Raw genomic sequence first — 7,124 nt, 5'->3', positions numbered from 1 at the left:
CTGCATAGAACATCCAAGGCGCAGCCCCTCCCCTCCCCAACACCTCCTCCTCCGTAAGAGCTTGGCGAAGCCCTGCCGGAGTACTGCAGCTTCACCACCACTATGCCGTCGTGCTGCTGTTGGAGCCCTCTTCCTCAACCTCTCCCTCCTCCTTGCTGGATCAAGGCGCGGGAGACGTCCTCGCTCCGTACGTGTGTTGAACGCGGAGGTGCCGTCCGTTCGGCGCTAGGATCTTTGGTGATTTGGATCACGACGAGTACGACTCCATCAACCCCGTTCTCTTGAACGCTTCCGCTCGCGATCTACAAGGGTATGTAGATGCACTCCTCTCTCCCTCGTTGCTAGATGACTCCATAGATTGATCTTGGTGATGCGTAGAAAATTTTAAAATTCTGCTACGTTCCCCAACACTTTCTTCAACTAAGTTCCTCTCTTTTACAGATAAACACCGTGCTACGCCTGTCTAGGATACGGCACAACGGAGACACAGGCGCAGACGTGCAGCAGGGACCCGTTCCAAGGATTCTTTTCAGATTAAGTCCACTTTTTCACTGTCTCTTGTTGATACACATCCCCTGGTTTCTTGGTATAACCAAGGAGGAGGCTGGCGTTTTGGCATGTGGCCACGTCAGAGTTTTGCGCGTACCTGGACACTAGGGGCTTATTACTAAGGGCATTATCCCGCCCGCCCTCATAAAGACCGAATACCTTAGGGAGTGTTCGACGTCACAAGTTTGGCCTTATATGCATCAGCTCCGAATCATGTCTTTGGTCAAATGTTGGGTTTGCCCGGCTCCTGTGTTTTGCTACCTTACGTTCCGCTCTATTGGCTAAGGCGGCACCAGGAGAACTACTGCGATTGTGCCCCGGTTCGGCCAGGCGAGCACCTCAGTAGAGAAAGCCGAAAACTGACTGTCATGATATAGCGTGAGACTGGTCAACCACTCGATGACTTACCGGAATCTTTAGGTTTCCTCCGCATTAACGAAGGGCCGCTTCCTGGCCAGGCACATACGCGCCCTGAGTTTGGGCGAGCGCATGCGCCACCAGGGGCTATATAAGTAGCCTCACTGTCAAACTCCTATGGCTAAGTGAAAGTGATAAAGCATCATAGTCCGATTGCCTAGTTCGCTGCGCTATCACCTCCTTTGTAGGACCAAGACGTTGGATCAAGTGTGAAAATGCGCCTTCTGCGAACACCCCCGCATTATGTGCGTGGGGGCTGAAGCCGACGACTGCCATCTTTCAGATTATATATACATATATGTTAAACGGCCGCACAGGAGGTATTATAATACTTGCAGGCACAAGTATAAAAAGCTTCTACAATTTATCAAAATATTGTTTTACAATAATATATGCTATTCAAATATAGTATCCTTCGAGCACCGCGTCTCTGTTAAACGAGCGCCTTGCAGAACTTCCTGAAAATAGTGCTCGGCAGGTACTCGGCTTTCATCCGAGTCTGGGGATGCAACAACGGTGGCCTCCATTTCCGCCCAGTATGTCTTGACACGGGCAAGAGCCATCCGCGCACCCTCTATGCACGGTGACCTCTTCATCGCATTAATATGCGGCGCCGCACCAAGGAACTGCTGCACCAAGTTGAAATAACTTTTCGGCTCTGGCCTCTCTGGCCACAGATGACTCATGACATACTTTATGGCGAGTCCGGACAACCTATTTAGCTCGGCCCATTTGGCCAAACGATCGGCTAATGACAGTGGTCGCTCCGGATTGTGGAACTGCGACCAAAAGAGCTTTTCCACTTCGTGATCTTCTTGAACTCGGAAGTGTTCGACCGCATCTGCGACACTCGCTGCCAAATCCAGATAGGTGTCCGCCGTACTCCACATCCGGTCTAACGGAGCATGTTTAGGATCACAGAACTTCCTCCGCAGCATAAAGGGCTTTCCAGCTGCGATCTCTCCGGCCTGACGCAGCTCCTCCTTCATAGCTCTCATCACAGAGCGAGCATCCTTGGCATCGGCAACGGCCTTCTCCAGGTCCGTATGTTCCGCCCGATCTTCTTTTTCAAGAAGCTTGCAACGGTCAGCAACGCTCTTCAGCTTCACAGCCATCTCGGCCATTTCCTTCTTCCTTCGGTAGTGAGCAGCATGTTCGGCTTTCAGCTCTTCAATTGCCTTTCTGTCAGCCGCATCACTTTTCCTGGCTTGCTCCTTGGCTCGGGCAAGTTCCGCCCAAAGATTCTCCATGGCAGCAGCACCATCTGCATCAAGCGCACACATTGTAAGATACTTGCATAAAGCTCCTCTTACCAGGTGCCACCGGAGTAATTACATACCTTGTGCCTCGTCAAGCCGCTTGTTGACAAGCGCGATGTCGGCATCTGCCACGTCAAGTTGCCGCTTTAGATCGGCAAATTCATCAGTCCGGCTGGCCACCCGACACTTCGCCACCTACGTATGAAGGCGGCATATTAGACCTGGGATTATGATCCTCTGCGCGCCGTCACTTTTGACAACGCACAGAGTCTCAGGGGCTACTATCTACACAGGGCGCATCTTATTTATGCGCAATTGTCCAAAAAGGGTACATTATTTTGCGTACCTCAAAACCTGTCAGTAAACTCCTGACGGCCTCGTGCAATCCACTCTCCGCGGATGAAATCCTCTCAATCACCGTACCCATCAAGGCACGATGCTCCTCTGAGATAAATGCTCGCCCTAGCAGATCCTGCAGCCCCTCCGACCGCGCACCAGACGGTGCCAGACTCGTCCGATGGCCCTTTTCGAAGGCCGGATGCGGAGGGCTTTGGGGGGCCATATGACTACCTTCCGGCCCTGCCGGATTCGGAGAAACCCTCCGCGACGATACCTCAGGGTCGCCCGCCTCGCAAGGCGGTACGACAGGGGAGGCGTTCCGCTCTCCATCATCTCCGGAAGAAGATCCCCCGAAGACGAGCTCTGCTGAGAAGGGCTAAGGTCCGAGCTACAAGGTAAATTTTCAATTACTCTTCTCAGATATAACGCAAGGATTTCTCTCATTTCTTAAAAAGAAAAACTCCTCTCTACTTACGGCTCGGTGGAGGGCTGATCCCCATGAGGGCATAATTCGGCCGAAGTATCCCCGGGTGCAGGATCCTCTGACGAAGATTTCTTCCCCCGCTTTGAGGCCATGGTCTCCGGGTCGTCAGAGGCGGTCCTCTTCTTCCCCTGAGGAGAGGAATTTTCGATTCCTCCCTTCTGTACAACCTTCTTCGAGGAGGCTGTAGCTTCCTTGTCCCCTCCCTTGCTTTCCTCCGAAGGCACAACCTCCAACATCCTGACTAGCACGGGATCCGGCGTGGCCTCGGGGAGGGGGGCCGGACACCTGATTAGCTTTGCTTTCGCTATCCACTCCTGTTTGAAGGACAACTCTTTTAGGGGAAATTTTATGATAAATATACGGATAGCGAGTCCGGGCACAAGGCTAATTACTTGAGTATCCTGGCGATTGCAGCTCAGGCCTGCGTCCTCGGTCAAGTCCGGACACATTGCTTGTGATCTGAAGAACAATTTGTACATCTCCACGGGCGTTGCGCCCATGAAATACTGGAGAGCTCGTGGTCCCTCCGGATTGAACTCCCACAGGCGAAGGGGGCGACGTTTGCTGGGCAAGGCTCGGCGGATCAACATGACATGTCTCACCACAACCAGGCTAATGTCTCTTTCTAAGAGATCTCCAATGCGGCCCTGCAACAAGGGCACGTCCTTGGATGGCCCCCACTCCAGTCCTTTATTGACCCATGACACTAGCTGTGGTGGGGGACCCGAGCGAAAGGCAGGTGGCGCCACCCACTTGGTGCCCCTGGGAACGGTGATGTAAAACCACTCTCATTGCCATAAGCTGGACTCCTCTTGAAAAGAGCCCTCGGGCCATGGAGCACCAGCATTCTTGCTTATAAAAAGACCTCCGCACTCCGCGTGCCGTCCCTCGATCATATTCGACTCTACTTTGAAGGTCTTGAGCCATAGTCCGAAGTGAGGAGTAATACGGAGGAAGGCTTCACACACGACGATGAATGAGGAAATATGGAGGATGGACTCCGGAGCTAAGTCGTGAAATTCCAGCCCATAATAAAACATGAGCCGCCTCACGAAGGGATCCGTCGGGAAGCCTAGCCCCCGAAGGAAGTGAGACATGAACACCACACTCTCACCAGGCTTGGGAGTGGGAATGACCTGCCCTTGAGCAGGCAGCCTATGCCAGATTTCGCCGGTCAAGAACCTGGCCTCTCTCAACTTCAGCACGTCCTCCTCTGTGACGGAGGAGGGCATCCATCGGCCTCGAAGGTCGGAACCGGACATTGTCGAAGGTCCGAAGCGCATGAAATCTGGAGCCTTGGGTGTTGGAACTCGAGGCGAAGGGCGAACTCGTTTGAGATTGAAAGAAAGGAGTAAGGCCTTGGTCTCTTTATAAGAGGTTGAATACCAAGGGCCCTCCCCGTTACCGTTTGGGACTCGCCTTTGATCGAGAAAACATACCAATGGGTACGGTTGGGTTACCCACGCCCGTATTGATGAGAATCCCAGAATAAGGGGACATGATCTCTGCTTTGACAAGACGTGCCAAGGAAACCGCCTCGCTAAACACGCCGAGGTGGGACAGTAAAACGATTCGAATAAATACTTGGCCGTGGTGTGATGTCACGCTACGGAATACGTCAGCAGATTAGATTTGTGTAAATATTATTCTCTCTATGGCAATATGTGGAAACTTATTTTGCAGAGCCGGACACTACCTTTGTGTTCAAAATCTTCTATGAAGTACTTGGAGGAGGAACGACAATCTGCGCGCCGGACTCGTCGTCATTGAAGCCTGGTTCAGGGGCTACTGAGGGAGTCCTGGATTAGGGGGTGTCTGGATAGCCGGACTATACCTTCGCTGGACTCCTGGACTATGAAGATACAAGATTGAAGACTTCATCCCGTGTCCGGAAGGGACTTTCCTTGGCGTGGAAGGCAAGCTTGGCGATACGGATATGTAGATCTCCTACCATTGTAACCGACTCTGTGTAACCCTAGCCCTCTCTGGTGTCTATATAAACCGGAGGGTTTTAGTCCGTAGGACGAACAACAATCATACCATAGGCTAGCTTCTAGGGTTTAGCCTCTCTGATCTCGTGGTAGATCTACTCTTGTATTACCCATATCATCAATATTAATCAAGCAGGACGTAGGGTTTTACCTCCATCGAGAGGGCCCGAACCTGGGTAAAAACATCGTGTCCCCGGTCTCCTGTTACCATCCGCCTAGACGCACAGTTTGGGACCCCTTACCCGAGATCCGCCGGTTTTGACACCGACACCCCCTTCCATGTAGTAGGAGTAGGAGAGAAGGAAGGGGAGGAGAGGGGAAAGGAAAGGGGGGGGGCACCCAATTCAGATTGGGCTAGGGGGGCGCACCTCCCACCTTTTCCCTTCCTCTCCTCTATTCCACTAAGGCCCAATAAGGCCCATATATTCCCCGGGGGGTTCCGGTAACCTCCCGGTACTCCGAAAAATGCCCGAACTCATCCGGAACCATTCCGATGTCCAAGCATAGGCTTCCAATATATTGATCTTTATGTCTCGACCATTTCGAGACTCCTCGTCATGTCCGTGATCAAATCCGGGACTCCGAACTACCTTCGGTACATCAAAACACATAAACTCATAACACCGACCATCACCGAACGTTAAGCGTGCGGACCCTACGGGTTCGAGAACTATGTAGACATGACCGAGACACATCTCCGGTCAATAACCAATAGTGGAACCTAGATGTTCATATTGGCTCCCACATATTCTATGAAGAGCTTTATCGGTCAAACCGTATAATGATATATGTTGTTCCCTTTTCATCGGCATGTTACTTGCCCGAGATTCGATCGTCGGTATCTCAATACCTAGTTCAATCTCATTACTGGCAAGTCTCTTTACTCGTTCTGTAATGCATCACCCCGCAACTATCTCATTAGTCACATTGCTTCAAGGCTTATATTGATGTGCATTGCCGAGAGGGCCTAGAGATACCTCTCCGACAATCGGAGTGACAAATCCTAATCTCGATCTATGCCAACTCAACAAACACCATTGGAGACACCTGTAGAGCACCTTTATAATCACCCAGTTACGTTGTGATGTTTGATAGCACACAAAGTGTTCCTCCGGTATTCGGAGTTGCATGATCTCATAGTCATAGGAACATGTATAAGTTATGGAGAAAGCAATAGCAACAAACTAAACGATCATCGTGCTAAGCTAACGGATGGGTCAAGTCAATCGCATCATTCTCTAATGATGTGATCCTGTTAATCAAATGACAACTCATGTCTATGGTTAGGAAACATAACCATCATTGATTCAACGAGCTAGTCAAGTAGAGGCAAACTAGTGACACTCTGTTTGTCTATGCATTCACACATGTACTAAGTTTCCGGTTAATACAATTCTAGCATGAATAATAAACATTTATCATGATATAAGGAAATATAAATAACAACTTTATTATTGCCTCTAGGGCATAGTTCCTTCAGTCTCCCACTTGCACTAGAGTCAATAATCTAGATTACATTGCAATAATTCTAACACCCATGCAGTCTTGGTGCTGATCTTGTTTTGCTCGTGAGAGAGGCTTAGTCAACGGGTCTACAACATTCAGATCCGTATGTATCTTGCAAATCTATATGTCTCCCTCCTTGACTTGATCGCGGATGGAATTGAAGCGTCTCTTGATGTGCTTGGTTCTCTTGTGAAATCTGGATTCTTTTGCCAAGGCAATTGCACCAGTATTGTCACAAATGATTTTCATTGGAACCGATGCACTAGGTATGACACCTAGATCGGATATGAACTCCTTCATCCAGACTCCTTCATTTGCTGCTTCCGAAGCAGCTATGTACTCCGCTTCACATGTAGATCCCGCCACGACGCTCTGCTTGGAACTGCACCAACTGACAGCTCCACCATTTAATAAAAACACGTATCCAGTTTGTGACTTAGAGTCATCTAGATCAGTGTCAAAGCTTGCATCGACGTAACCATTTACGACGAGCTCTTTGTCACCTCCATATATGAGAAACATATCCTTAGTCCTTTTCAGGTATTTCAGGATGTTCTTGACCGCTGTCCAGTGATCCAC

The sequence above is a fragment of the Triticum urartu genome, chromosome 4A (genome assembly GCF_056163025.1).
Source record: "Triticum urartu cultivar PI428250 chromosome 4A, HENAU_Tu73, whole genome shotgun sequence".
Taxonomy (NCBI): Eukaryota; Viridiplantae; Streptophyta; class Magnoliopsida; order Poales; family Poaceae; genus Triticum; species Triticum urartu.
Note: the sequence above shows the minus strand (reverse complement) of the source record.